Below are 16,331 nucleotides of genomic sequence, written 5' to 3' on the forward strand. Positions count from 1 at the left end.
GGGCTTATGAAAGGTGTATGCACGGTTTGTTCCGTACAAATTGACTGACGACTATTGCTCAGAATCAAGCATTCGAAAAACGATTATTTTACCAAAAATCACATTTTAACCATTAACCACTCCCCGTGTTCACCTGATATGGTACTGCGCGACTTCTTTCTTTTCGAAAAAGTTCATTTGTCCATAAAAGGAAAGCGTTATGCAGACGTAGAGGCCATTCAAAAGGCATGCACCGGCATACCGGCCAACGAGCTAAAACACTCGTTCAACATGCTTTTGGGCCGTGTAAAAAGCTATATTGAAGCAGAAGGCGACTATTTTGAATACAATAAATTGGTTTTGCCGAAAAAACCGTTTGTTCTGTTGTTTTTTAAATCCGGTTTTTGTTGGAACTCGCCTTGTATACACTGCGCGCATCAACCTTCGTTTCATTTTTATACATTCGATCTTACACTGAGTATAGACGTGTAAAGTAAACGTATTTTTATTGTGTTCCGAAATTTCTTAATAAATTTGTAGTTTTTATATTGAAAAATATACTTTTTTTGTGTGAGACGTTCCGGGAGGTTTAACCACCTAAGTGGACACCAGGCCTACGGGATTAGATAAGTACACTTTGATTTATATTTACATATAAACATTCGCACATACCGAATGCGACGGGTGTTTCCAAACTATATTTTTTTGGAGGTATTGCCTCTAAAAATAGTATTGGGCGAACAAATTAAAGAGTTGGAGAGATGATGGTCGGCCAAAGGCATATTAACCGAGCTGTGCGCGAACTTTTGAGTAACATTGTGACATTATACGTCAAAGCTAAAAGAGTGGGAAACCCATCGAGAAGATAGATAATAGGAAAATCATCTCAAGTTCATATTGGTAGAGATGATAATACCTCAAAACTTTTACCACCCACAAAAAAGCCAAAAACGTAATTAATTGAAAAGGCGCAAGTATCGTATAGTGGAGCACCAAAATCAACTCAAAAGGATACTACGACTCTTCAAAACGCAAATGAAATATGGGTAGACGTTGTTAAAAAGAGGAAACCGATGGTAACGAATATTAGAACAAAACCGGATGTCATAATTATAACGAAAAAGGATGGTGCGTCGTATGCATTCATTCGCGTATTTACAATGAGTAAACGGCTGCGCATTTATAACGGGTGATTTTTTTGAGGTTAGGATTTTCATGCATTAGTATTTGACAGATCACGTGGGATTTCAGACATGGTGTCAAAGAGAAAGATGCTCAGTATGCTTTGACATTTCATCATGAATAGACTTACTAACGAGCAACGCTTGCAAATCATTGAATTTTATTACCAAAATCAGTGTTCGGTTCGAAATGCTTTTTTATCGACAAATTTTGTTCAGCGATGAGGCTCATTTCTGGTCGAATGGCTACGTAAATAAGCAAAATTGCCGCATTTGGGGTGAAGAGCAACCAGAAGCCGTTCAAGAACTGCCCATGCATCCCGAAAAATGCACTGTTTGGTGTGGTTTGTACGCTGGTGGAATCATTGGACCGTATTTTTTCAAAGATGCTGTTGGACGCAACGTTACGGTGAATGGCGATCGCTATCGTTCGATGCTAACAAACTTTTTGTTGCCAAAAATGGAAGAACTGAACTTGGTTGACATGTGGTTTCAACAAGATGGCGCTACATGCCACACAGCTCGCGATTCTATGGCCATTTTGAGGGAAAACTTCGGACAACAATTCATCTCAAGAAATGGACCCGTAAGTTGGCCACCAAGATCATGCGATTTAACGCCTTTAGACTATTTTTTGTGGGGCTACGTCAAGTCTAAAGTCTACAGAAATAAGCCAGCAACTATTCCAGCTTTGGAAGACAACATTTCCGAAGAAATTCGGGCTATTCCGGCCGAAATGCTCGAAAAAGTTGCCCAAAATTGGACTTTCCGAATGGACCACCTAAGACGCAGCCGCGGTCAACATTTAAATGAAATTATCTTCAAAAAGTAAATGTCATGAACCAATCTAACGTTTCAAATAAAGAACCGATGAGATTTTGCAAATTTTATGCGTTTTTTTTTTAAAAAAAGTTATCAAGCTCTTAAAAAATCACCCTATAGATGTTCTCAATATACTATATACATGTACATATTTGATTTCAAAGCATATAACTATATACATATGCGCGATTTGACCCATTTAATGATGAATTCTATAAAATCTGTTGAAATATATAATAATGTCATGTATTATTGCCTAAATATTTAATTTATATATGTACATAGGTTTGGTAAGGTATATATTTATACATATAATTATTTGCTTTGAGCATTAGAAGTTTTGATAACAATAAGATAAAGCCATCGCATAGATTCACATATGCACGTAATTATGTGTACATTTAAAAAGATTTAAAAAAAAATACGCATAATGTTCACATATTCATATACAGGGGTGTTGTGGAATCTGATAGTTGTCGGAATCAAAATTGAAACCGATCAGAAAAAGCAGTAGGTGTCATGAATTCAGACATTATTGGTTTGACATTCAAAACAGAATTTGTATCGGTTTTGGGTGTCACGGAAACCATTTTTATCGGTTTTGCTGTCAGAAACAAAACAAGAAGATAGTCGCACACAGATTTGAAATGTAAGTTAAGAAATCAAGTTATTTTATTGTTACGAATTGATTTATCTTCATTTCTATAGGAGAAAACATGGGAATAAAATTTAAACGAAATGTCTTAATTATTGAGTTTTCGAAAAAAATGCGGATATTTAAGGAGGGAGGGAGAAGATAATTTAATACCAAAGATAATAAACTTTGCCACAATTCCATACGTTCAGTTTTTTTCAATCCTGCCCGCCAATTAAAAAAAAATCGTAAAAATGAAAAACCGTGTCAAAGTTTTCGCTTTCTGCCCAAGCGCTCATATTTGTATCTGCCAGACGCTCGGTCACTATTTCCCTTCTAGCTTCGAGAATATTTTGAATTCCCATCTATTACTTTAGGGACATATTATTATATATTTTTTAAAGAGATGAATTGTTTTTTGAATAATTTTTTGAAGCTTCTCCTCCGTTAAAGAAGATTTACAAAACGTAATAAACGTAACTTAACACCCAAATGCCTCTTTATTCATTCGATAAATATCATCTCTTAAAATCGTTCTTTAATTCGGAACTCATTAAAAACTTTAATAGGATTGCTTCCAAATGTATGCATTTGCTAGCTTTGTCATATTACTAAACAGCTGGTTCGAATATTGGTCTTCCGTATGTTCGAAAAGACGAAAATCCAATCAGATTCTGTGACACTATTGATAATCAGAATTGGTTTACAATTCTGACAGCTAAGCAATTCAGTCTTGGATTTCACAACACCCCTGATAAGTATGTAATTTTATGTGCACGTAAACAAATTTGAAAGAATCATAATGTTTGTAAATTTGTCTACACGCAACTTTGTGTGTAAATATATACACCGTGTTGTTAACAGAAAATCCGGGCTGTGCCGAACAAATAAACGAATGGACGCCAACTGTCACCGCTTCCCTTGCCACTGTAACAGCTTCGCCTACAAACCAGCTTAAGTATGTATGTTTTTGTGCCACAATCAAAGATACAGATATTTGTAGTTAGTTAAAAATAAAAATATAATTTGGTACTTAAGCGAAAGCGGATACTTAAAAGAAAGTTGAATTTATATTGTGTTAAAAATCATTTATTTGCGATTTTTCTAAAAATTTTTTGTAGCACAGCTTGATAAACAAATTTTGTTTGTTTCTTTTCTGGTGGGTAAATGTGCAGAGAAGATGGGTTTCCAACTCGTAAACACGCCACGTATATCTGGCCGTGTGAAAAACATAGCATTTCCAGATTTATGTCACATTTTTCTAGCGACTATCCTTGTGTCCTGTTGATTGTCATCGCAAATGCAATTTTCTCTGGAAACTGAATACGTTTGAACTGAAATGACAAATCGTTGGAACTCAGAGAAACTCGTAGAATCAATTTGCCCCCTTGTATTCGATAACTGCGTCACAATCAGTCGGGTTCCATTACACAGTTTTGGCGCATGAAGATTGTGAAACATAATAATAACAGATCCAACTTTGAGACGCAAATGATGCTGCGGCATATCAAGCCGCTCCAAAGAATTTAGAAATTCCACTGGATAATTCACGGCTTTATCTTCATTGTTAAGACGATCGATCGATTTATATGAGCGCAAACCTCCCGTAATTTGACTTCGAATCTCCCAGTTAAGTCAATTAACATTGGTATTTTTGGCAGTTCGGATAAACATGCGTAATAAGTTCATCATTCGTTGAAGTGAATTGACAAAAGGCAGGTGAAATTGATATCAACCGAAATTTATCCTTTTATAATTCTGAACGAATACGATGTAAAATTTCATCGGCAATGTAATTTTTGTTCGTATTCCTTAATTGACGTCCATTTGAAATGATCGTCGCGATAAGTATGCGAACTTCAGTGGCATACGAAGTAGCTCTCACATTGTCCATCGTTTGTTTCTAGTGGTTATCATGTTTCAGCAATTGCAATTGCTGTCATGTTTCTTAAAAAGTTGCGCACACTGTACCATTCACAATACTCAAAGACTTAAATGAAGTTGAACCGAGAGACGCACAACAGTCGGAAAACTTTCATGAATTGCTAAAGTAAATATTACAAAGCGCTTTATTCAGTTCACGTATCGACCTATTCGATACTTGCTGATCTCATCTCGTTCAAGGCCAATAACCGCCATGTTGCTTTTTTTGGTGACGTATGTGCAAACGCATTTCATTGATTTGACCAAACTGCAATACTCGACATTGACATGAGTTTTGAATGTGAATTGGACAACAGTGACGAATATGGTACGATACATGTGCAGTCAACTTCGATATTCACGTCTCTAAATTGAATGCTAAATGTTCTGCCATTGTCGTCTGGTGAGCGATGCTGTTGCAGTGGATATCCATCATTTCCAGTTTGCGTTTCCGAAAGAAAAGCAAGTGGATAATGTTTCGTGCATTTATTGTCATACAAACCGAAGTAGGATTGTGACGTCCGCAAGGTTCATTAACCATAATGGTTTTTACCACTTCGTATAATTCTGGATCTATCTCTGGATCAGGAATTTCCGCAGAAATTATTTCATCAATTTGATCCGATGTAACCACCATCCTCATCCAAAGAAGAATGTGTGCGTGCGCAAACCTCTTTTCCTCCTCAACAGAATACATCCAGCATCTAACAGCACCATATATACCATAGTTGCTTCAAGATAAAGTCCATAAACACATAAGTCGTGCTGTGACATCGTGACGGTCGCTTGCTGATTCACCGCGATCCATAATTCGACACGTATGTCATCGCATCCTGGGAGTACTTCTTGCCTTGGGCTGCCATACGTTGATGGCAAAATAACGCCGACTGATATTAGCTCGACCTCTTCGTGGCTTCGTAACAAATTTTAATCTGTAATTGATCACTTTGTGTGAAACAAACATGAAGTTTTCACTGAATAATCGGACGAAATTGAAAGATTCAAATAATTTACAAATCAAAATATTGAAAAACAAGTTAAACAAAAATTAAAAAAAAAAGATTTTATGGAAAAAAGTTACCTTTTGTAATTGTCCAATTTTCCGACTTTTTCTCAGGAAAAGTATAAGGTATTTTTATTTCTAAACCTTCCCCGGTCTACAAAGAAAAACCACTTCTGAAAATTTCTTCAAGATTGGTGCAGCCGTTCTCTTAGCGTTACTAACAAACAAATATTCATTTTTATATAACATAACGTTTGTATGGGAAAAAGAAAAGGGCTGTTTTTATGAGTTTTCCGTCAATTATTCGAATTTTCCCCGCGCGTAAAAACCATCTTTTAACTTCAACGAACATTTAAAAAAAAGGAATTGGCCAAATTGGTCCAGACGTTGTTGAGTTATGCGCTTAGCAACACATTTTGCGATACATTTTTATATATAAGATATTTTAATACTTATATTTGCGAGGTTGTCACTTTTTCTTTCTCATATATTTTCATATTTTCAGAGATACATATATTCAAATTATAATTTTTAGCTTTTGCCATCATCGCGAGAAGGCATGCTCGGGGAAATGTAATGTAGTCTGCTTTTATGAATGAATTGAATTTGCTTCTTAAAAGTGCGTTGTTTTTGTGTAATTTACTATAATTCGGCGTTTAGCTGCCATATTGATTTCTGATGTTATTTGAGACGATTGTTTTTTTTTTGTAGAACAATATTTGTAATTTTTACGTGTGACACATTACATGTGTTATATAAGGATGTATGATGATGTTTGAGACGATTGTTGTTTTTGTAGAACAATATTTGCCGTTTTTGCGAGCGACATACTACTGTGTCCAAAAAAGGTGACATTTGAATTTAAACTGCGCGCGTCGAATGATTTGGATAATTATATTTTTTTTTAGGTTGGTAGCACTGTCAGTCACATTTATGTCAAATTTCATGTCAAAATATTCAATAGTGTTTAAGACACGTGTCGTTTTATGAGCTGCTAAAAGTGAGCTTTTCGTTTTTTGCGATGTCGAAATTTGTTGAGCAAAGAAATTGCATTAAATTTTGTTTACGGGTTTATCAATTTTCTGCTGCTGATACGTTGAGGATGGTGCAGAAAGCCTTTGGTAATGAGGCTATGTCTAAAAAAAATGTTTACAAGTGGTTTAGTGAATTCCAAGCCGGCCGTGAACGTGTCGAAGACGAAGAGCGTCCAGGGCGACCATCAACTTCAACCGACGAAGCTCACGTTCAACAAATCAAAGATTCGGTGTTGAAAACCCGTCGATTAACAATTAGAGACCTTGCTGATGAAGTTGGCATATCGAAAGGCTCAGCCAATACCATTTTGAAGGATGTTTTGGGCCTCAAGCGCTTCAAATCTCAACTGGTACCGAAAACATTGAATTTTTTGGAAAAAAGGCGTCGCGTTGAAGTGTGTGAAACGATGCTTTCCGACTACTAGGGTGTCATGAAATGCATTATAACTGGTGATGAGACTTGGATCCATGCTTTCAACCCCGAAACAACCGATCAATCGAGCGAATATCTTGCCGAAAGAGAGCCGAGACCAAAAAAATCGCGCCAAAGTCGCTCAAAAATCAAGGTCATGTTGACTGTTTTCTTCGATTATTGTGATGTTGTGCATTATGAATTCCTTCCAACCGGTCAAACAGTCAACAAGGAATATTATTTGAACGTTATGCGTCGTTTGCGTAACGCTATCCGCCTAAAAAGGCCGGAATTGTGGAAAGACAATTCTTGGCTTTTACTTCACGATAATTCACCATCCCATACTGCCCTCGTGATCATTTCGCCAAAAACTCAACCCATATCGTTCCGCAACCACCGTATTCACCTGATCTGGCGCCGTGCGACTCTGGCTGTTCACCAAGCTCAAAAGACCGCTCCGGGGACACCGTTTTTATACGATAGAGGAGATTCAGCCGCAGCGAAGACGGAACTGAAGGCCATCCCGGAAAGTGACTACAACCAGTGTTTCGAAGATTGGAAAATCCGTTGGCATAAGTGCATTGCATCGGGAGGGGATTACTTTGAAATGGATGAAAATGACTTGGAAGAATAAATAAAGAATTTTCAAAATAAATACAATGTCACCTTATTTTTTGGGCACAGTAGTACATATTTACATTTGTATACATATATGTGTAATATACATTAGGGGTATGCTCTTACAAAATCTTTGCACGGTGCAAGAATTGCATATATTTCCTCTTGGTGCACCGTCACAACAACAAACACACGCAGAAAACTATTTGCAATGGCTGTAAAATATGTCAGACCAAAACCCATGTATATTTGCGTGCCATGTCACGCAAAAATATAATTTCAACCCTGTTTTAGCTGTCATTTTACATAAAGACATATTACGTCGTTAAATTGTTGAGGAAGGTAAGTTTAAAATAGATTTTATAATTTTTATTTAAATTATACAGATTTTTTAAGTTAAAAATGTATGCAGAAGGTGCGCCAATTCACAATAGCCATGCATAATAGTTATTCACAATAAATTGACCGAATCAGCCGTTCATATATCACTATATTCTGCAATGGATGCTCTCGTGCCCTTGTATATTTCGGTATAGTATTTTTGCAATTTGGAGGATGGAGTCATGTGTAGAAGTTCACGCAAGTGAGGAAAGTTCTCTGATCGCCATTCACTTGGGAGTGGCCAGAAACGATTCTTTTACATATGACTCAAGCAGTTCACGACTTCCGGTCTTTGACCAAGTATCTTCTGGGTAGCCTAAGAACATCCGTTTGAAGGCGAGCTCAAATGAGAAGTAAAAAAACACCCCCAATGAAAAACCACCAACAGCCTCGAATGAGAGACCCCCCTTTTGATGACGACCATGGCAAACGAAATAAGGACTGTGATTTGAGGGCATGCACCTGGAATTTCCGGTCCCTTAATTGGGAAGGTGCCGCTGCCCAGCTGGTAGATGTCCTCGTAAAGATAAAGACTGACATCACCGCCGTCCAAGAAATGCGATGGACGGGACAAGGATAGAGACGAGTAGGTCCTTGTGACATTTACTACAGTGGCCATATAAAGGAGCGCAAGTTTGGTGTGGGATTCGTGGTGGGAGAGAAACTCCGTCGCCGAGAACTATCATTCACTCCGGAGAATGAATGTCTAGCCACAATCCGCATCAAAGCGAGGTTCTTCAACATATCGCTGATTTGCGCCCACGCCCCGACGGAAGAGAAGGACGATGTGACCAAGGATGCCTTTTATGAGTGCTTTGAGCGCACTTATGAGAGAAGCCCCCGCCACGATGTCAAAATCGTGCTTGGCGACTTCAACGCCAGGGTGGGCAAAGAAGATATCTTTGGCACTACGGTCGGTAAATTCAGCCTCCACGAGAAAACATCCCCAAATGGGCTGAGGCTGATCGACTTCGCCGGGGCCCGAAATATGGTTATCTGTAGCACTAGATTCCAGCATAAGAAGATACATCAAGCTACCTTGCTGTCTCCGGATCGAAAAACCACCAACCAGATCGATCATGTTGTGATAGACGGAAGACACGTCTCCAGTGTTTTAGATGTGCATGCGCTCCGAGGTCCTAACATCGACTCGGGCCACTATATTGTTGCAACCAAAATTCGCACCCGCCTCTGTGCAGCAAAAAACGCACGCCAACAAACACAAGGAAGGTTCGACGTCGAGAAGCTGCAATCACAACAGACAGCCGAACGATTTTCTACTCGTCTTGCACTCCTGCTCTCTGAGAGCACTCGTCAACAACTCGGTATAAGGGAACTGTGGGACGGCATTTCAAACTCCTTACGTACAGCTGCAACCGAAACCATTGGTTTTCGGAAAGTGCAAAAGAACAGCTGGTACGACGAGGAGTGCCGTGTCGCAGCGGAGAGAAAACAGGCTGTCTACCTCGCAACGTTACGATCGACCACAACACGTGCGGGATGGGATAGATACCGAGAGTTGAAGAGAGAAGCGAGACGTATTTGTAGACAGAAAAAGAAAGAGGCCGAAATGCGTGAGTACGAAGAGCTTGATAAGCTGGCCGACAGGGGTAATGCTCGAAAATTCTACGAAAAGATGCGGCGGCTTACAGAAGGTTTCAAGACCGGAGCATACTCTTGTAGAACCCCCAAACGTGATCTAGTCACCTATGCCCAGAGCATACTTAAATTATGGAGGGAACACTTCTCCAGGCTGCTGATTGGCAGTGAACGCACAACACCAGGAGAAGGCGAACCCGATATCCCAATCGATGACGATGGAGCAGACGTTCCATTGCCCGACAATGAAGAAGTTCGAATAGCAATTGCCCGCCTGAAAAACAACAAAGCGGCAGGGGCCGATGGATTGCCGAGCTATTCAAACACGGCGGCGAAGAGCTGATAAGGTGCATGCATCAGATTCTTTGCAAAATATGGTCGGACGAAAGTATGCCCAACGATTGGAATTTAAGTGTGCTATGCCCAATCCATAAAAAAGGAGACTCCACAATCTGCACCTACTACCGTGTTATTAGCCTCCTCAACATCGCATATAAGGTTCTGTCTAGCGTATTGTGTGAAATATTAAAGCCCACCGTCAACAAACTGATTGGACCTTATCAGTGTGGCTTTAGACCTGGTAAATCAACAACCGACCAGATATTCACCATGCGCTAAATCTTGGAAAAGACCCGTGAAAGGAGAATCGACACACACCACCTCTTCGTCGATTTCAAAGCTGCTTTCGACAGCACGAAACGGAGCTGCCTTTATGTCGCGATGTCTGAATTTGGTATCCCCGCAAAACTAATACGGCTGTGTAAACTGATGTTGAGCAGCACCAAAAGCTCCGTCAGGATCGGGAAGGACCTCTCCGAGCCGTTCGATACCAAACGATATTGATATTGATATCATCGGCCTCAACACCCGCGCCGTTAGTTCTGCTTTCTCCAGACTGAACAAGGAAGCAACGCAAATGGGTCTGGCAGTGAACGAGGGCAAGACGAAATATCTCCTGTCATCAAACAGTCGTCGCACTCGCGACTTGGCTCTCACGTCACTGTTGACAGTCATAACTTTGAAGTTGTAGATAATTTCGTCTATTTAGGAACCAGCATTAACAACTTGCCAACAGGTGCTATTTCGGACTGAGTAGGCAATTGAAAAGTAAAGTCCTCTCTCGACGAACAAAAGCCAAACTCATAATTCCCGTCCTGCTATATGGTGCAGAGGCTTGGACGATGACAACAACCGAGCTTTCGAGAGAAAAGTTCTGCGAAAGATTTCTGGTTCTTTGCGCGTTGGCCACGGCGAATATCGCATTTGATGGAAAGATGAGCTTTACGAGATATACGACAACATTGACATAGTTCAGCGAATTAAAAGACAGGGGCTTCGCTGGATAGGTCATGTTGTCCGGATGGATGACGCAGTATCCGCCGCGGGAAGCAGAGGAAGAGGAAGACCTCCACTCCGTTGGAAGGACCAAGTGGAGAATGACCTGGCTTCGCTTGGAATATCCAATTGGCGCCACGTAGCGAAGAGAAGAAACGACTGGCGCGCTGTTGTTGACTCGGCTATAATCGCGTAAGCGGTGTCTACGCCAGTAAAGAAGAAGATACTGTCATAAAAGAAGTAAAAAATTGTAAAGTTTGATATTTTTTCGCAGTAAAGAAGATTTTTGCAATCTGCAATCTTGCAAGAGCAAGAGAAGGGAATACCCCTATTGTATATACATATTAGGGTGTCCGTTATTTACCAAATTGTTTATTTTTGACGAGACGCCCCCTGAACTTTTAGTTTTCCATCTGAATAAAAATATAAGACCATAAAAAGCCCTTAATTTTCATAATAAACCTTGCCCCAAACACGATACATTTCCCATTGAAAATTACATGGGATTTTGCCACTTTTTACAAATATTTTTTTTTCTCTGGGACTTTCTCGTTTGTAGGAATAAAAAAGTCATATTCTTATACAGAATTGAATGCTCTACAAAACGTTCGGACAATTTTTCGATATACTCACCTCTTTAAAAGTTATTCAAGGTTAAACTTCTGAGTAATTTCTGGAATTTTCGAAATTTTACGGCAAATTGAAATTTATTTTTGTAAAATTCAATTGTTTGTTCGACGTTTTTTGTAGAGCATTCAATTCTGTATAAGAATATGACTTTTTTAGTCCTATAAACGAGAAAGTTCCAGAGAAAAAAAAATATTTGTAAAAAGTGGCAAAATTCCATGTAATTTTAATGGGAAATGTATCGTGTTTGGGGCAAGGTTTATTATGAAAATTAAGGGCTTTTTATGGTCTGATATTTTTTTTTAGATGGAAAACTAAAAGATTAGGGGGCGTCTCGTCAAAAATAATCAATTTGGTAAATAACGGACACCCTAATGCATATGTATGTAGGGTTGTGTATGCATTATCTGCAGAGAACGTACATTTATAGAGAATGTTCATGGTGTGCCGATTGTCAAAATTTTCCTCTTTTTGGAAGGGTTGAGTTTTCTATTAGTGGATTTCACAACAAAAATATTATTAGCGGATTTCACCAATATTTAACATGAAGGGGCCGAAAATAGCAGAATTGAGCATTTTTAAATTTAATTTACAATGCGCGAACGACTATGGATATCTTCTTCTTCTTTACTGGCGTAGACACCGCTTACGCGATTATAGCCGAGTCAGTCCATGACTATGGATATCGTTTATAGATATTATAAAAAATATATTTGATATCAAACCACATAAGTATACATACTTATGTATGTGCAATTTGATCTATTTAATGATGAATTCCATTAAATCTGTTGAAATGTATAGTAAAGTCATATTTGTATAATTACCTAAATATTAAAAATAATATAATTATAATTACACCCCTATTCTGTGCACTCGACAAATTCAACATATTTATAATTTGTCAAAATTTGAAATTTATCAAGCATTTCGTATTCTGTGTCTGAAAAAAAGCTCTTTTCTTTATAAGTTGTTAAGATGTCATATGCTCTTGACAGTGCTCGTTATGAATTAAATATCTGTTTGCGCATCTTGTTGTGAAAATGGAAGATATGTTATTATTGTTAAACGAAGATGAAAATTGTGAGTGAGAATACCTTTGCGCAAAGTTTTCGATTAACTCGTGAAACTTGCCGTCACTACCTTTAACTTTGGACACGGCTCATACCAGTAATGTGTAGGTAACAAGGCAAGTTGACGTGCCCATCAGTCAGTCGTGCATTTCGAGAAAACTGCGGGCTGTAGCAAAACTTATTGTGAAAGTGAGGAAGAAAATTTTATAAAATCGGGGCAAGTATTAATAACATACTAATTTAAGTAAATTTATTTGAAATATATTCCAGATTTTTTAGAAAATTTGGAATAAAAAGCATCATAGGAGCAATTAACTGCACGCATATTGCTATCAATATAATTTGAATAGAAATCAGCTGTTGTTTTTTACATTATTTTGTTCACCACACGTGTGGGGAGAAGCTTTGCGAATTGAAGCTTTTTCTTTTATCAAGATTGTCACAGAATACCAAAATATTTCTCGCTTGATAAATATTTGAGTTAATTGTCAATATTTTATTAATTTGTCAAATGCACAGAATAGGGGTGTTAATATATGTACATATATAGGTTTGTTATTTTTTGTTTTGGGATTTAAAGGTTTTGATAACGTTTTAAGAGACCATGCCGTCGCATAGTTTCACATAAGCATGCAAAAAGATTTTATAAAACCATACGCATGATGTTCACATAATCACATATGTATGTATGTGTGTAATTTTGTGTGCACGTAAACAAATTTGGAAGAAACATTCGAATAATGTTTGTAAATTTGTCTACACACTACTTTGTGTAAATACATATTTATATACGAGTACACCCATTGTTTCATACAAAAACTCCGTTGTCACGGACAACCAAGGGCCGAACGTTTTGTCAAACAGTCAATTTGACGAAGGACGGACGCGATTCAATGCGTCACAACATTGTGTTGTTTGTAGAAAATCCGAGCCGTGCCGAAAAAATAAGCGAACGATCGCCGATGGTCACCGCTTCCCTTGTCGCTCTAACAGTTTCGCCAAAAATTTGCGTAAATATGTATGTATACATATCGACGAAGATTTTTGCGAGTCATGAAAAAATATTTTAGAATTGATAAATATTATAAATCGACAACAGCTATGTTGCCACTTTTGTCACTCCGTGTTTTTCGAGTTTGCATCAGAAAGTTGTTCAATTTATGATTTTTAGCCTTTGCCATTGTCGCGAATAGCCGCTTGTTTGCCCACATGCTCGGAGAGATGTGAAGGTGGTCGCTTTTATGAACGAAGTTTGCTTGTTGAAAGTGCACGTACGTTCATGAGTGAAAATGTTCTTGTTATAAGATTTATTACATTTGGCTGCCATATTGACTTGTGACGCCGCTGATACTATTTCAGGCATTTGTTGTTTTTGTAGAACAATATTTGTAATTTTTGCGGGTGACATAACTACATTTGAACGCATATAACACTGTGATAGTTAAAAAAAAAGACAAGACCAAATTCGACGGTTTCCTCCCATTTCGGGTCCTACGAATCGAACTGCATCATTACTTTTTTGAGTTACAATCATGGTTTCATACAAAAATTTATGTTGAAGTTTTCCATCAAAGTGGCCCATTGTAAGAGAAAGGCACATTTTCTTCGGTCTCTAACTTTTTTAATGTTGACTTTTTTGATAAACTTTCTTTGGCAAAGCTTCTCAGAATAAGTCCGTCTTTAAGTTCTTAGATGACTGTAAACCCCAAAATCAATGTTTTTTGTGTCCTTATAGCCAATATGTCGAAAAAACTGAAATTTAATTCATTTTTTTTAATGTTTTTTCCCTCACGTTTCGTCAATATTTTCATTTACCCTTTGATACTTATACATTAAGTGACATCTTGTAATAGTAAGAAACTTAAGCAAAGACAACGTTCTGAGCAAACTAACCATTAGAAAAAAACTTAATAAAATTTGTATTTTTTAAAAAAGCTACACTAACTATGTTTGTGTGCTGTTTTATTTTTTTTTTTTTGTATCTTATAAGTGTTATCAATAAGTATGATAAATTTGTACACAATATTTAAATTAAATTTAATAAGACTCATCTATCAATGTCCAACACAAATCAGCAAGCAACGAGTCAAGCTTTTAACCACTGCACTGATAAGAAATAACAACAGTATCGTTTGAAAGAAACGTTAAATGCTTGCCTAAGAGTCAAAATTTAAGCATAGATTGCAGTAGTTAATTTGACTTTGACTTCGCGGAAAGAACATTGTTTTAGTGCCTTGCATATTAAGAAAATAAATTAAAATGAATAAGTCCCCAATTGGCCTATCGTAGTTCTGCTACGTACTTATGTGGAAAATTTACAAGCCCTCGGAGTAGACGCAAAATATCTTCGGGAACTGGGAATAGTTCAATATTGCCCGTTATAAGAGACGTAGATTGGGTGCCAAATACCATTTGCACGCAATGCAACAACAACCTGCATAACTGGTCAAAAAGACTATGCCTAAAAATGGAGTTCGGCATCCCAATGATTTGGATAGATCCACAAGGGCATCATACTGGTAACTGCTACGCGTGCAAGAACAAATTTGCAAGATTCAAAAAAAAAAACACAGTTTACAAAAGTGTTCAATCTGCACAGCCAGCAGTATCTCACTCAGAAAATGTTCCAATACCAAGACGTCCAAGTCCAACTGACAGATATATTTCGCCAACATTTTCCACCGAGCCTACAGATCTACTCTCAATATATAACGCAACCGAAGTTAAAAGCCCATGTCGTCACTTGGAGATTTCTCAAGCCCGTTTGAATACGATGGTACGACAGCTGAAATTATCGCAAAGACAAGCGATTTGCCTAGCGCATCATCTTCGATCGGTAAATATATTGTCTAAAGATGTGAAAGTGTGTGGATACCGCAAAAGACAGCAGGAGCTTTCAGATTTCTTTGAGGTTAATGACGACAATACTTTTTCGTATTGTACAAATATTCCTGGTCTTATGCAATACATGAACTGTGAGTACAAACCAGAGCAATGGCGCTTGTTTATTGACTCGTCGCAAAATAGTTTAAAAGCAGGATTGCTGTATGTGGATAACACAATCCAATTGCCATAAGCTCCAACATGGCCCCGATATAAAAAAACTTATGAAAAACGCAAAATTCGGAGAACTTCTAAGGCCAAATGAAAAAATTGCCTGGAACTCCGTTATGACCGTTATAAACCATTGCTTAAGATTGCACCGGTCTGAAGATTGGAAAAAATATGTGGATGACATGGTGGACGCTTTTGAAGAAATAGGTGTGAATATGTCCTTAAAAATTCCTTTCCTTCACCATCACATGGACCATTTTGAGCAGCAAGTTCCGACTGAATCCGATGAGCTTGGAGAAAGATTTCACCAAGTCGCCGCCCCCCTTGAGCATTGGTACAGCGGCAAAAAGCTTGACTCGTTGCTTGCTGATTTGTACACAATAATCATGTATCAAAGGTTAAATTAAAATATTGACGAAACGTGAGGGAAAAAAATTAAAAAAAAATTAATTAAATTTCAGGTTTTTCGACATATTGGCTATAAGGACACAAAAAACCTTGATTTTGGGGTTTACAGTCATCTAAGAACTTAAAGACGGACTTATTCTGAGAAGCTTTGCCAAAGAAAGTTTACCAAAAAAGTCAACATTAAAAAAGTTAGAGACCGAAGAAAATGTGCCTTTCTCTTACAATGGGCCACTTTGCTGAAAAACTTC

The 16,331-nt window shown here is 37.9% G+C and overlaps 1 protein-coding gene across 6 annotated transcripts in view; it reads right to left on the reverse strand.

Annotated features, from left to right (window-relative positions):
• LOC105227259 (cullin-associated NEDD8-dissociated protein 1) overlaps nt 1-16,331 on the reverse strand; it is a 122,126-nt gene that overhangs the window by 12,139 nt on the left and 93,656 nt on the right. The gene's annotated exons all lie outside the window — the stretch shown is intronic.

This window comes from Bactrocera dorsalis, chromosome 1, assembly GCF_023373825.1.
Source record: "Bactrocera dorsalis isolate Fly_Bdor chromosome 1, ASM2337382v1, whole genome shotgun sequence".
In the NCBI taxonomy this organism is placed as follows: Eukaryota; Metazoa; Arthropoda; class Insecta; order Diptera; family Tephritidae; genus Bactrocera; species Bactrocera dorsalis.